This window comes from Falco naumanni, chromosome 7 (assembly GCF_017639655.2).
Source record: "Falco naumanni isolate bFalNau1 chromosome 7, bFalNau1.pat, whole genome shotgun sequence".
NCBI classification, from domain to species: domain Eukaryota; kingdom Metazoa; phylum Chordata; class Aves; order Falconiformes; family Falconidae; genus Falco; species Falco naumanni.
The window spans coordinates 22,202,404-22,218,057 of NC_054060.1; the positions used below are offsets into that span (position 1 = coordinate 22,202,404).

The window sequence follows — 15,654 nt, forward strand, 5'->3', positions numbered from 1 at the left end:
GCAGGCACTTGTGCTGTGAATAACTGATGTCTTTTAATGTTCAGCTTTACTACACAGATGAGCAGCAGTGTTAAAATGAATGGTAATGACGGCTGCTGTAGTTTCAAGACCAACAAATGACTTCATTTCCTAGATTTTTTTTTGTGAAAAGTTAACCACATGTGAAATAATCCTTGGAACCTCAAAGAGCATATTGTAGTGGTATGTTCATAACTGAGGTTGGGAGTAATGAAACCAGTCAGGAGTAAAAGGTACACTGTGTATCTTGTGTATCTGCATGCATATATATAGTTGCATGTGTGTTTGCATCACTGGATAACACCATGAGCAGCTTTTGAGTTCTATTTAAACACTGCAAGTAATTCTCAAAAACTTTGTGAGCGTGTTGAAAGTTCCAAAGGCAAGTACTAAAATAAGAAATGTTATTTGTTAGATCCATGTAATCTGAATTTCAGCTATTTGAAAGGGAGATGAGATTCAGAAAGAAGCACTTTACATGGTGTATTTCTCCTCAAATTAACACCTTAGCACAAATGTTCTAACATTCATGTAGAATGAAAATCTTTCTTTTGATTGTAATATTTACTCCTTTGCTGGCTCTAGTGTAACTTTTTTGCTTAGTTTGCTATGTGAAGTTTTAGCCCAAAGATGTCAGTGTTGAATGGGTAAATTGCATGAGAATAAAACATGAGATCTTTAAAAGGTATGTAAAATACGGCATTTCTTAAAGGTACTCTGTTATGATTTGGCCAAAATGTAGGTTTTGGCAGCCTCAGACTGTGACCTTTGGATTCACAGATGTCAGTAAGGACAAATAACTTTGGCATTTAAATAGAAACTGGATTCACAAACAACTTTTTGGTGCCTGAAGAGTCACAGATTTGCCATAGTTTACAACAGTCATCTTGAAAATAATTATAGTTTGTCTACAAACAAGTGTGGAGTGATAGAAATAGTGACACTGCAAATCTTAAAATTATCTATCAGGACTTTCCTTTTTCTCTACACTTCTCCAATATGCACATTCTTGATCAAACATCAGATTTGCTGTAGCTTATGTATGTTTGGATAGCAGTTGCTGCTGTCAGGTCCCTCCAGCTAAATTCTGCAATACGAGCTGCCCTGGTTTGTTATTAACTTCATTCTGAAGCACTGAAGTATGGGTCACTTCGCTGCCACATTTCAAGCGTTGGGTTTTTTTTGTTATTTGGCTTGGTGTGTCTGTCTTTCTGAAGAGCAGTGTCAGCACTTGCTGTTGGTTTCCCTAACCTCTTTGCTTAGGTAGAATATTTAAAATGTTTTGGTTTTTTTTCTCTCCATGCCTTCCCCCCAGCCCCCAACAGTGCTCTGCTGTGAGTTAACACCTAGGTCTTGCTTGCTGCTGGACTGTCTTGTTGACCAGTTCCAGTATTCTAAGATCCCAGATTGGCAGGAAGGAACTAGTAAGTACAGTGGTACGGGGGAATATTCTGCTGTCATCTGAAGTTCTACGTACCTCAAAGACAGATAGTACTAATTAGCGTGATGATGTGTGTGCTTTAGGAAGCCTTGCAAAACAGGTGGCTAGTGGCATCATTTATTTTATACTACTTAGCCTGTAGTGATTAGCACATGCAGCTGATCAGTAATCAAAATTTAGGCACTGCTGTCTTAAAACTGCATTTTACATCAGTATCCCTTAAAAAAATAACGAAGGTAAAAAAGGTAGGAGAAAATTTTGTAAATAAAATGTATGTCTCTTAGATGGCTGTTGTTATTTTACTGACTTAGTATCTTAGAGAAAGTGTTTGACTGCATAACTTATATAAATGTATCAATAGGAGGAGGAAGAATAGGGAAACATTCAAAGTAACTGCATATGATAAGATTTAATTTGACAGTCTGGAGTTTGCTGCTACGTATTTCATCTTTGACAGGACATCATGTAGTATATGTGGTGTTTAACCTTATACTAGTGTTCTCACCATTTGAACAAATACTCTGGAGAAAATGGTATTATCTGTAGCGGAATGGAAAATGAAATTAATGGTTATTTAGCTAGATATGCTCTAGCATAATTATTATTTAGCTAGCTAAATGCTCTAGCAAGAACACTGGGGGGAAAAAAAAGTGTTTGTCTCAAGGTCAGTTGATCAGTGTGCTCCTTACTGGGAGTGCCGTATGAAACACTACATGGTATTTCAAACACCCATCATCCTGCAATAATTGGGTTCTAGAAAAATATCTGAACAGGAAAAACTGGTTTTGTTATAAGGATTACATATTCTGACAGTTCAAAAATGGGAAATGCTAGATTATTTTTTATCATTGAGTCAACTTACTATGACTGGAGACAGAAACATGAAAAGAGTCAAAATGTGGTTCAGATGTTATGACTGATGTCGTTCAAATGTGGCTGGAAACTGCACTTCTCCCTTTAAGAGAATCTTTTGATTTCTTTCATCGGTTATCTTGCTCTGAGAATGAGATTTCGTCATCATGTGACAGGCATTTTAACTTTTTTCCTTGCTTTCCCAGTGTTTGGTTTGAAGCTATTTCTAGGCACAGGAATGTTCAGGTGTAAGTAAAATTCACTGGTTTTCCCACTGACATTCCTGTCTCCATTGACATGACTTTCTTTTGTCAATACAGCTGATTATCAGTATCAGTTACATTTAGTTATTTAAACACTAACTTGAGTTTGATACTGGCTTGATTTTGAAGCACAAACACCCAAACTTGTCTGGAATTTTCACCTCTGAAGATTGCTTCAGCTGCTTACTGCCGTGCCAATAGTACCGCTCATGTTTGGGGCTTTTACTATGTATGCGTTAATGATCCCAGCTATTGCAAGGAGGGTTTGGCTCTTCTGTTTCAGAGAATGTAAACAGGTGTTTAAAAATGCTTCATGCTGGATAGTGAAACAGTTAAATAGTGAGTTTGGACTGTGGATCTTGCTTGCTAATCAACTTCATAGTTGCCACGTTGTCCTTTTTTTGATGAATTACTATATCCCATGTCTGTGTCTCTGAACTCAGAACTCTGGCTCTTCTTACTGGGCTGTGAAGTCAAGAATGGTTGATTTGATTGAACTGCTCCACTGTTCAGTTTGCAGATGGATATTAAATTATCTTCAGGTGTTGACACTTATTGTGCAAATAGGAAATAACTGATATTTTGAGACTTACATTAAGTTGAAATCATGGGTTAAAGCTCTTGACTTTTAAATGCGCCAAACACTGAGATAAACACTGAAACTTTCCAGATTTGAAGACAATGAAAATACTGGGGGAAAAAAATGAAAATTCTATCTTACTTGCTCTGTTTCTTTTCTTCTCTCACTGTGTGTATTTGTAGATTAACTCTTACAAACCCCTAGGTTTAGTTTATTTAAATAGGCTGTAGCAAATCTTAATTATATGCTAACTTTTTGTTGTATTGTGGTTATTTTTGACGAAAATGAAACTGCTTTTAGGGGGGAGGAGAGAGCTATAAAATGGCCTCTCCTACAGAGCGGGGGATGTTCAGCTTGACATACTCAAAGTTAGCCAACCTGCACCAGTCCAAGGATAAGATTGCTGTTCAGGCAGAGCTTCCCAAATTACTTGGCTTTTTGGCTTGAAAAGGTTGATCATAAGCAAAGTTTGAGTTGCAACTGAAACATTTTTCATTGCAGGTAGGGCTTCTGCTACATCACTGATCCCACAGTGGTGCCAAAGTGTCCTTGAGTTCTGGTCAGACTGAGTTCTAGGAAGTTTGCCAATATCTGGTTGTTTAACTTCTTAAAAAATTTACTACAGCCTCAGGTTATGTGTTTGTATACTGTTGACAAGCATAGTTTGTCGCAACTGCAGTAGCTGGCTGGATGTTATGACTACAAAATATGCAACTTTTGGTTTAATGTTTTTGTGCAGACTATCCTGATGAAGTGTGTTAAAAGGGGTGCATGGTTCAAAGATGATTCTAAAGGTTCTTTTTGTGAGGTACATTGAAACTCTGCGAGAACTGCTCAGTGTTGCTGCAGTAAATTGTACTGTAAGATGCAGAGCCAGTTTATAAAGCATGATAAAGCAAACCTCAATATTATGAGTTTTAGAAAGTTGTGTCAATCCATATTTGAGGAAATGTAAAGCTTGTAACAAATTGTGCAGACTGTTGTAAAGCTAAATGGGTGTTCCTTTGCCTTTTCTGGCAGAAGGGAAGGACCCCGTGGAACAGGCCTTGAAATATTTGTCCTGAAGTTAAACTAAGGCATTGTTCTTCTTTTATTTTTTTAAAAAATAAATATATATAATTTTTTTTTATAATTAAATCAGGTATTACATCGTATGAATTTTATGTGAACCAGTGTGTTCACATTCTCTGAACCTTTTTGTTCTTCATATACTTTTAAGTAGGAGGGCCTGACACTGATTTTGCATCTGTCCAGATTTTAACAATTCTTATTCCTATTCCTGTTATTCTGTTATTCCAAAGTTGTCTACCTCTCTGCTTTTTTTCCCCCTTAGATCTCTGTGTAGTGTTCTCAAAGAAAAACAAGCCAGTTTATATGGCTTTGAAATTGGTATTGGACTTCTGTGAGACTTGGCAAGTGGGACATCTGGCTTATCAGTCATCTTCATTATTATTATGGCAATATCTGGAAAATTTTCTGAGGTTTCTTAGTTCTTTTAGGTATTTTCAGCTGCTTTATCTTTCATTTTGTTTGAATTTCATTTTTCCCTTCTGTCTTGACGTGTCATCTCTTGAGTATTGTACGTTATTACAAATTTTCTTTTCGCTGCTGAGTATTACCTGAAATGATTTGTAGCTGGCTACTCGTGCTGTGTGGAGTTTCAGCTTGCATGGAAGCACTTGCAAAGTTGTTTGTTGGGGGAGGAAGAAGATGTCACAGGGATGTAGGGCCTGAAGGAATTAGAATTATTGGGGGAGAGTGGCATCTGAAACAAATAGAATTATTGGGGGAGAGAAGTGTTAGGAGAAAGGCACTGTGTCTTCAGGAAACCACATTTGCTAGTCTCACTGCTCAAAATCAACACTTTCTTCTTTAGAATGTGAACAGCTTTTACTTTAAGTTTCACAAAGGTGAAGGCAGTTTGCAAATTGGCAATGTAATTTTTTTTGTGTGTTCCTGTTCTAGAACTGTTGGAAGACTTATATTTATCCTTATATATCCCAATATAGCATTCTGCTTGTATTCCAGTCTCTCCCTGCTTTGTCATCACCAAAATCCCTCTAACACCTGCTCCAGAGCAGCTTTCGTGTTCAGTCCGAGAGGTCCTTACTTCTGAAGGCAGCCACAGAAATGAGTATTTGTTGCTTGGTTGTGTGTGATGGTTGGTTTTTTGGGGTGGTGGTGGTGTGGGATTTTGTGGAGGGTTGAGCTGATGGCTTTCTCTCTTACTTTCCCCTTGCTTCATTTTTTCCCATATAGAACGGGCTCCACTTTATGTGGCAGGTTCAGGCTGCTTATTCTGCTTATCTGTTACCTTTCTGGGCATGTAACTTGTGTTTAAACTGTTGATGGGCTTGTTAATGGTTCATTAAATGGCTCCCTGATTTCTGCTTTAGGTGGAGAGCAGTTGAAGTGGTTTAGATTTGTATTTTCTCCTAGAAATGTTTATGATGGAGACCTAGCTTATGGAGAAAATTTGTTTTCTGAGAGGTAGGAAAGAGTGTGTTTGTTTCATTTGAACTTGTGAGAGAACTTCAGTTTCAATATTCTCTTCTACTAGAAGGGTATTTCCTTGTATATGCTTTCCATACCTCAAATAAATAGATAAGCAGTTCTGGCAGGTTAATTTCAGGATGTGCCAGAGGCTGTTATCTTCTTAAATAAATAGATGAGAAGTTAGTTATCTTTTGAAAATGTATAAAGAAATATTGAGCTCAAAAGAGCTGCTTTGACAAAGTTAAATAAATGAACAAGATGCATTTTATGGCTAAGGGGAGACAGAGGGAAAGCATAAACATTTTAGTGGCAATGAAATAATACAATCCAAAGATATGGTATCCTGATGCTTCCAAGATGAATAACTTACGCATTAGACTTTATTTTTGCAATGGAGAAACATTATTATATTTTAAATTGCAACTTTGATTGCATTTTTAAATTAATCTACCCCTTCAGGAATATTAAAATTGTGTGGGAAGTTAGCCTGCACTAATTAAATGCATGAGCCACTGGGATGCCAAGTATGCTGGAACTATAGTACTAAGTTATTGTATGTAGTGCAAAATTGAAAATTTGTTTGTATATGGTCACTGCATTTATTCCCATAACAAGATAATTCTTTTCCTGGAATCTGAGATGTACAGGAACTAGAAGTGCAGGTAGCAGGAGGAAACTTACAACAGCTTCCAGCTTTCAGAAGGTCATTTGCTGCAGTATTTGAAATGGCTGAAAGGAACTACTCACATGCATCCATGATTTGTAGTGCCCTTTCATCATCAAGGGTCCTTTAAAGAAAGATCTTATTTAGATAAGAGAAGGGAACAGAGTTAAAGCTGTGCTTTCTTGACTTGGAGTGTTCAACATTGTATAAATAAGCTGTTGTCTGAAATTATGTAAGATAAAGAAGCTGTTAGTGGAGTTTAATACTCAGGACTTCAAAGATTTTTCAAGATATGGGAGTGCCTTATGCATATTCCCTTTTAGCCTTATAGAACAAACTTTACCCATGTGTAAAGGGCTCTGTAGCAGGAGCCATTTTACCCCATTTCTCCACTGCAGATTTAATTGCTGCCCAAGAACTAGGTGGCTGCTTACCCTTTTGCAAGACCAATGACTTGTTGCTTTGTCTGTGCGCAGCCAGCTGAAGAGGGCAAAAGCTATGGAAACTGGCTTTGCAGTTTAAGAGTTTTTCCATATCTCTGTAACTTGTGATTTTGATGGGTGGGAACTTCATAGGATCCTTACAGATCTTGGGAAACTCTCTTAGAAAACTCTAAACCTAGAACCCAGTCTGCATTGCCACCACAGACATTGTTGGTTGTCAATAAAAACATTCCCTGGCTGGATAAACAAATAAATATATACTTTTGTAAGCTTCTTGCAAGGAAGCTCAGTGTAAATTGAGGAATAGATTGCTTTTGTATACTTGTGAATCTTAACTTTGTTTTGCAGTCAGGCATTTAAAGATGCCACCACCTCAAAAATCCAGTATACAATTTAACAAGCAATTATGCAAAACAAAGCAAGCTGACTATTAAGTAATTATGTGTGCAGGTGTTGTGTGATGAGTTTTTTTATTCCAATTATTTTGCCTTGACTAAATGATTACATATCTCTCATTTTGAATGGGGTTATGAAATGCCAAACTGGATTTGAATTGCATATGTGGACTTAAGAAGAGCTGGTTCCAGAAGCTGCTTTCATGACTGGGTTACACTGTCTTCTGTGATACTGTGACTCTTCCCTATTGCCAGAATATCTGAAACAGAATTCTTCCCCCGTACTTTTGTTTGGGAACTGAGAGCTACTCTAAATGACGAGAAGTATAACAAAAAATTACTGGTTTACAAGGGAAAGGTAAAAATATGATACAAAGATGATATTAGGACTGTCTTGGAGTGTGGGACAAAAAAACCTGGGGAGGAATAAGCAACAAAGCCTGTTGAATTACAGCTTGGGGAGAAACAGATCATCACTACTGTAAATTAAGTTCCTCTGGAAAATACACCAGAACAGAATAAAGAACTTGCTGACTATAAATGCTATTTCATAGACAGCCTTCAGTAACTAATTTCTTTGTTTCATACATTTACGTGTGCAGTATCTTCTAACTGTTGGGAGTGCCAAGATATGGAAGACCTGGCATACTGCTTTAGACTGATACTGAAATGAATGTAAACTGTACCACAAAGTCTAGTCCACAAAGAACATTACTGGTATTCCAGAGGTGTGCCACTTCTGTAAATTCCGTGAGTTGTAGCAGCAATGTCAATCCTTAGCATGTTCAGGAAACATTACAAAGCATACAGCAGTAACGTGTTAGAGACGGAGCATGAGGTAGCCTGTACAGAATAAAAATCTGGAAGGCATAAGTCTCTGAGTTGAAGAAAAAATGTTAATAAGCAGCAGATGAACACTTATCCAGCAGCATAGCTTCCTCATCTGTTGTTGCTTGTATGTCTTGAGCTTGTTACAACTAGGAGGTGTTTAAGTGCTTGCTTTATTTAAGCTCACACTGCTACTACTGCTTTTAGGTTGCCTTTTCTTCAGAGGTGAATGTTGTTGCTTTTAGCTTTCAAAAACTTGTGACTTTTTGGTCACTGCCCAAACAGATAGGGGATTTATGGGAAGCAGATGAAAGGTCTACTGCATCTCCCGCCCAGTGTGCTAATCCCTTGGTCTGCCTGTTGCAGTTCAAGCTCTCTGGGTTATCTAGCACTATAACTTCCTTGTGGCCACGCATCTTTCCTTGCTACATGTGCCATACACTCTGTCTTATGTTTTTTTATTGCATGGCTGTTAGCACACACCACCAGCCATGGGATAGGATGAAGACTCCTTGGAGTTCCAGCAAGTGATCAGAGTGAGTTAAATCAAATTAAATATATTTGTGCATTCCATAGGAAATGGGAGTGCCAATTAGGATAGTCTCTTGGGCATTTAAGTGATTTTTCTGTGAACTGCTTCAAATCATGCTGCTGTTGTCTTCAGCTTATATTCAAGTTGGTCAAATGATTACAAGTTCATAGGAGTGGTGGCAGCATGGAGACACGTTCTCATTTGAAGGTGGTCAGGGAAGCAAGGGGAAAAAAAACGAAGATATATTAATGCTGTGGAAAACCACTATATACTGTTTCTGACAAGTGAGTTTGCATTGATTGTGTAAAAATCCTGTAATCAAACTGACCATAGCACTTCTGCCAGTGTTTCTAAAACTTGAGCTTTGATGTTATGCTTGTGCTACTGTCAAGATAACTAATGTGGTGCTGTATAGCATGTGAAGCTCAGGCTGTAGAGGTGTAGAAGCCACACTGACACGTGGCTGTCAATGGTTGAGCTGAATGTGGAAAAACAGGAATAAGTGTCTGCAGCCTTTCTTCCCTATAGAAGTACTGAGGGATCCATCTAATCCAGTCTTCACCAGACAGAAGGCTTAGCAGGTTTTACATTCATTCAGTTTACATTCAGTGAGAGTCTGTACCCTTAATTTTTAATTGTTCACTTTGACAACTGTTTGGGGATCTTATTCAGACTTGCTCACCCTCCAGAGAAGGTAGTTAAAAGGCATGTGTCTGCAAACTGGTCCATATGGATTTGTCACTCTCAGGCTGCGTCTGAGGCTTGATTTCATTTTTGTGTGCTCCTGTTTAGTTCAACAGGAGGTTCAGCCAGGTCTCCACTTAGCCTGAGTTAAAAAACCTGTATTTTCATTGCCATAGTTGCTGTAGCATCAAGTTCTTTGCCTGTTGAACTCCAGATTTGGATCATATTTGAACAAGAATTTTGTTTGAGGTGAACAGAGTTAACTGGAATGAGAGACACTGAGGTGCCTCGGATTTGACTTGACGCTTTCATGCTGTTAGTGCTACAGACACCTATGCACCCTTTTGCTTTACAAACCACTGCAGCTACTATGATCTTGGCTTTTGCCTTCAGTGTCCACTGTTGCTTCCACACGTAGCACACTTAGCTTGTTCATCACCTGCATGCCGTCAGCTTTTTCCTTTTTGCAGCATGAATGGCCTGACTGAGCTTTTTGCCCGCTTGCTACAGGAAGGCTTTTGAGGGAATAACTTCATAAATGTCAGGTTTCCTTATTATGACAGCTCTGTAATTTTTTTTGTTACTTTAAGTATTTTTTGTTCTTCTTTTCCATTGTCCAGTCTTGTAAGCTGTTTTCTATGCTCAGAGTACTTTTCCTGTCATTACTTAGTGTTGGTAGTATTAAAGGTATCATGCATGTGTGTTTGGTTTTTCCATTGGCAGCTACAGCTACACAGGGCTAGGATTCGCTTAACACTGCTAACATCCACTTAGCTACAAGTGAGGGGCCATATTTCCTCTCATTGCATCCAAATGAAATTGGTTCAACCAAGAATCTGAGCTCTGAGCATGGGTCAGCAGATCGGGGGCTTTTCTGCAATACTGAAGAGCCGGACAGGGGCTCTGGTGATAAGGCAGCAAAAGCTGACTCTGCGATGGATTGACTTGCATAAGGCAGTTGTTTTGACAGCCCCAAATTGTGGTTTGCTGCTTGTTAAGTCTCCTGTGGTTGCTCTGCTGTTCTCAAGCTTGTTATCTCCAAACATCGATGCCACAGTCTTTTCAAAAGCATTATACAGAAGGAGGAATTGGTGCCAAACTCTTTCCAGTATCTTTCCCCTTCAGCCCTACTGTTTTCTACCCTTTGGCCTTCAGGTTACACGTTCATTACTGGTCCTCTCAAAGGCTGTGTGTTTCTTTGGAAAGGGCATTGGTATGCCTCTCCAAATTCAGAGAGGGGAGGCAGCTGAACCAGTCTCAAAACCATCGAGCACAGCGTTAGGCTGTGAGAGGTGGCCTAGCTCAGGTGCACAGAAGGCGTACCCAGTTAGATACTCCTCCTTTTGTGGTTTGTGGAGGTTGTTGCCCTTTCAAGGGTGAAGGGCTTGGAAACCACAGGACTAAGCTGTGATTTGGGAGTTGTTGAGAGTATGATGTCCCTATTTCTGTCTCAGCCTTGCTTGGAAAGGCTCTTCTCCACTGATGGGGAGAGCAATTAATCTATTCCTGTCTTAAATTGAGGAATTAGTACAGGTTTCTTTGGGAGCTAAGAAGTGTGACAAACAAGATGTCCAGGTCCTCCTAGGTAATGCCTAAATTTTATATCTCTACAAGGCTTAACCTAGTCCACACAATCTTACTGTTAGGACCTGCATGTTTACTCTTAACGGTTCTTACAAACACATGCATTGCTCTTTAGACTTAAATAGTAGTGTAATCTGAGATGAGAGCTGTAGTGCAGCAGCTAAATATACCCTTACAGCATAGCCCAGAAGTCCAGCATTCAGAAATCAATTTTTGCAAATAAGGACAACTTTGATGTTTTTATGGCTACACCAGGTAAACCGTATTTTTTAATGCAGTACTGTAATTTAATTTTAATTAAATTTATTGAATGTAGACACTCGCCTTTCTCCTGTTGACTTCGGGAATTCCATTTCTGTAGGTTCTTCCTAAGCTGGAGCAAACAACCTGATGGGAAACCTTGGGAGATACTTAACCTGAGCACATGGGAGTGGAAAACGTAGCAAGGTATAATGCCAGGTGCCAGACTATACATGGAGGAATCTCTGGCAGTTGTTGGAAATGTTGCAGACTGGGTTGTGATGCTGAGAATAATTAGCAGTTCAAAGCAGTTGTGCATTTTCAGAGGTGACTTGTCTTAATGGTCAGTATTGATGGTCAGCAAAAGCAGGCTCATAATTATCTGTGCGGTTTTCTGTGCAATCAAAGGAAGTAATTGCAAAAATTATGTAAAAGGATTTTGTTCAAAAAGGCAGTAGATAAGTGTACCATGCTACCTGTCCAGAATTACCCTCTTCCATTTCTACTTTTTTTTGTTGTTGTTGAAAGGCCACGAGAGTCTGTAGTTGAGGTCCGAGATTACTTGTGTAACGCAGCGCTTTGTTCAATGCACTATTGGTTCTTAAAAGGTGTATAACAGCGGTGGCTTTTGATCCTGCACTTAATAGGATTAAGTACAGAAGGCTTCCTAGAGGGTGGAGGAGTTTGTTTTTCTTTTTAACACTGCAGGGAGGGTTTATATAGAAACTGTTTTTCAGGCACTTTTTAAAAAAGCTAGCTGAAATAGTGGCTCAGCGTAGTGGTAAGAGACAAGCACAAACATGAGCCTTATTAAGTGAAGTGAGGGTTCCTTAGGGGTGGCTGATTGACTTTCCCTGATGGCACACACATGATGCTCAGTCTGCAACTAGGCAAATCAAACCATGCCAGAGTCAGAAGGGATTAAACTGCGGCTTTAAACAATATAACTTTCAATTTATGTGCCTAATGAATCTGAAAATATGCTAAGAAAGCATGCATAGCATATTAAAATGTAAAAAAGGTATTAATCTTTGATAGAGCTTGCCAGCTTGGGCCTTTTTTACCCCCTGCATGAAACCATGGTTTGACCTGAAACATTTACACTTAAGTAGAAATACAGCTAACAGGGCAGAGCTGCTGTATAGTCAGGGGATGGAGTTCTGATGCCCCTTTGTTGCACACTGTGGGCCAAGCTAAATCAGATTATTTAACTGTTAACTCTCTGACTGTATACACAAACTACCTTGCATGGTGTAGCCAGACTTAAGCTGTTAGTTGAAGAACACTGTATTTTCTGATTCAAAATGCACTGTTTTTTCAGAAGTAATTTTGTAAGAAAGAAACAGCTTTCATCACATTTTTATTTAAGAAACACACTTACCCCATAAAAAAGCGCCAACAAGCAACTAACAGCAAAAAAACCTCTGCAAACAGTTCTTCAGTGGAAGACTTCTTAGGTTAGCCTTTATTCTAACCTAACACTGTAGATTCCCAAGGAAAAAAAAACCTGAGGGAGAGATCAGGATGCCTGGTTGTTTTTAGTAAAAGACATTAAGTTTCCAGTTATCTTTAGGGGGTATCAATTAGCACAGTAAGTAATTATCTTGCAAGTGCTACTTTTGCTTTTAAAACTTTATTTTGTTTGTAAATTTGACTACTTGCTGAAGAACGTTCTGACTTAAGTATTGTCTACAAATCTTAGTTTTAGTTGCAGCAATTCTAGAATAATAACTATTTTGAATATCATTCAAACTTGCAGCTTGTGTGGGAGGAGAAATTCCTTGGGAGACTGTGTCATGTAGTCCACTGAACTGTTCTGCAAACTGTCTCACTATAGGAGGTTCCTTGTTGCTGCAATATTTTATTTGGAGCAAGGGGCCTTTGAGAATTTCGATTTTAGAGTTAATAGCAGCAGAGACATGGATTTTAGTCTCTGGGCTAAATCCAAGTTCTGTATTAGCTTGTGTCACCCCACTGAATTGTACTGGGCTAAAGTCACAGCTGGAATTTGACCATGTGGCTGAAATGCGCTTTGGTTGTTGAAAATATCTTCTCTCCTCATTCTCAAGCTCATGTTGCTGTGCACACTGCCTTCTGTGAAATAAAGCTGTGGAATTATAGTGCAAGTTGGTTCTGGAGAACTGGATTAAAGCAGGGCTTTTGTAACCACAGAGGAAGACATGAAGGCAGAATGTAACTTGAGTTATTTTTTGCTGGTGTCAGTTACTGTCAGTGCTCAGCCTTATTCTACAGTAGGTAGTATTGCTTGCTTGCAAATAGGCTGTTATCTTCAAAGGGTAGTTTAGGACAGAGCATCTCTGCTGTAATTGTTGGCACTTTTTAAAGGCCAACAGCATACTGGTTCTGGTCCTCAGAGGGGTGACTGCATTCAGGAAGCAGTGGAGATGGACCACACGACAGAAATAAACTGCTTGTTTCTTGGACCAGTGGCAAAGCTGGGAGTACTTGTAAATCCCTGTGGAGAGTGAGAGGCAGGCCTTGGAAAATGTCCTGAGACGTGGTTGTTTGAAAGGAGGGCCTGGTGGGTGGAATTGGAAAGCTATTGTCGAGCAGTCACTGCTGGAAGTGGAAGTTAAAGGAAAAAAACCCTCTTTTGCAACTTGAAGAGGACAACTTCAGGGAAACTGAGCTTCAAGGACAGAGACAGCATAGAAGTGCCTGGCAGAATGATAAGCTGCCTTATGATCTTGAAGAAAACTACTGCATTTTTGTGAGGATGCATTTGGCTCCCTTGTAGCCAAAAAAACCCCAAACTGCCAAGGTCCTGTTTTTTTTCACGCTGTCCTCTTTGCAACTCAATAGCAGGTGTCATTTCCCTCCATCTCTGAAATTCTTAAGCTCTCTTTTGTTGTCCCAGAATTGTAACGGCTGAACAGATGACCATGGCTAGGTGTCCCTTTGTTCCCTGAAGCCTAATTTGTGTGAAGGATTCTAGCAGCAAGTCCATTCAACTGAGCCACAGCTGTCAAGGCAGAAGGTTCTTCAGACACATTTCCCTGTAGATATAACTATTAATGTTATGTATTTTATGTTATCTTAATTTTGTTGTAAATGACATCCCATTTGTTTTTAAAATCTGCTTGGGAATAGTTGTACAGCGGCCTTATACACACTTCCTTTGTACAGAGGCATTTCCTTTAAACTCTTATTTTTAGTGTGTCAGTATTACTTATCAGATGATTATTTTTTTTTTCCCCATTTGCTTTATGTCCTCTCTGCTGCCTATGTCACAAACAGGTTAGGATGCAAAGATCATACACATCATACTTAAATGGCTAGGGAAAATCATTGACAGAAAAGGATGAAAACTTTTGATTTTTTTCTTCCATCATTTTTTACTGCTTTCCCTGTGACTGGAATTTCAGTATCATAATATAATTAAAGTAATTCATTCACTTCAGACATGTGTGTCCTTTGGATAGGAAACGTAAAAGGCCAGAGACACAGACTGTCCATCATAGGGCTTTTTACTTGCTTCTCCAACTGTCTGGTTGCTGTGAAAAATCTTTTCTGCTCCTTGGATTTCTTAAGCCTTCATTTCTGGATCCATGTCCCTAGGGACTTTTGCAGTCAGAGAAAACTACTCTCCATCTGCCCAGCTTTTTCTGTAGCTGCAAAGATAACGAGGAGGCAGAACACAGTGCCAGATTAGGCGAGCCTTTTCTCAGTTGCACTGGGGAAGTTCTAGGCAATTTTGGAGTTGTCCCCAGACTTCGGGTACTGTATCCTTGGTCTCTTTCCTGAGACAACAACCCCCCACCTCTACCCCCCAAACTCAGAAATATTTCAAAAAAATTGGATATCGTGGAAGTGATTATTTTCCATTGATAAAACTTGGTCCCTCTGCCTCTTGTGTGTGTTTCCTTAAGGTCCACTAAGGTCATCCAGCATTGAATCCTCTGTTCAATCCTAGGGTGGTACTTCCAACTATAAGACTTGATCTGTCATCTTCTGTGTCTTCAGACTGATGTGTGTTCCCTGTCACTTTCTCACCAAGAAAAAACTTGCCCTTTCTAAACGCTTGCCATTTGCAGGTTCAAGGCAATGTGCGAAGTGGTAAATACAACAGCCAGAAATGTGGTTCTTCCCTCATGCCCCTCCCTGTGCCAATCCAGAAACAGGGTTTGGCTTGGATGTTCTCGGCTAGAATTGCTTCCAAAAGCTTGTTGTCCATCTGCTTGTACAGCTAAGTGCTGTCCAAGGAGCCAGTAGCACATAGTTGTAGGAAACCTGAGTGTTAACCATTCATGAGAGCAGCTGGAGTGAAAGTCAATCCAGAAAGCAGTTCTGAATTCTCTCAAACCAAATTTTAATGTTAAAGGATATTTTGCAGTTGTCTTCCTCTTGGAGTAAATTGATAAAAAAGTAGTTAATTTGTAGAAGCATTTATGTCTCTTTGAAGTACTTGCTTTCAAGGTAGTAGGTCAAAAAAACTTGCATACTATTTAAATCTGGCCTTGTTAATTGTGGTTTACATGGAGGATTATTATTATCTACTGCTGGGCTCAGTAATACCTCAGAATTGTTCCTCGCTTCTCAATTTGTATGCATTGTATCCCTGAGCTTGGCTGCTCTGAATTTTCAGACAAGCTAGGAGCTTTGCTTCTAAAGTA

General features: G+C 39.2%; 1 protein-coding gene across 5 annotated transcripts in view; it reads left to right on the forward strand.

The window, feature by feature from the left end:
- The window catches only part of TLN2 (talin 2), a 206,463-nt gene that overhangs the window by 32,450 nt on the left and 158,359 nt on the right, over positions 1–15,654 (forward strand). Inside the window, exon 1 of one of the 5 annotated variants that reach the window (XM_040602229.1) lies at positions 11,017–11,035. The exons of the other annotated variants lie outside the window; for them this stretch is intronic. The gene's annotated coding sequence lies outside the window, so the exon portion shown is untranslated. Of the gene's footprint in view, positions 1–11,016; positions 11,036–15,654 lie in introns of those variants that run through there. 5 annotated transcript variants of the gene reach the window in all.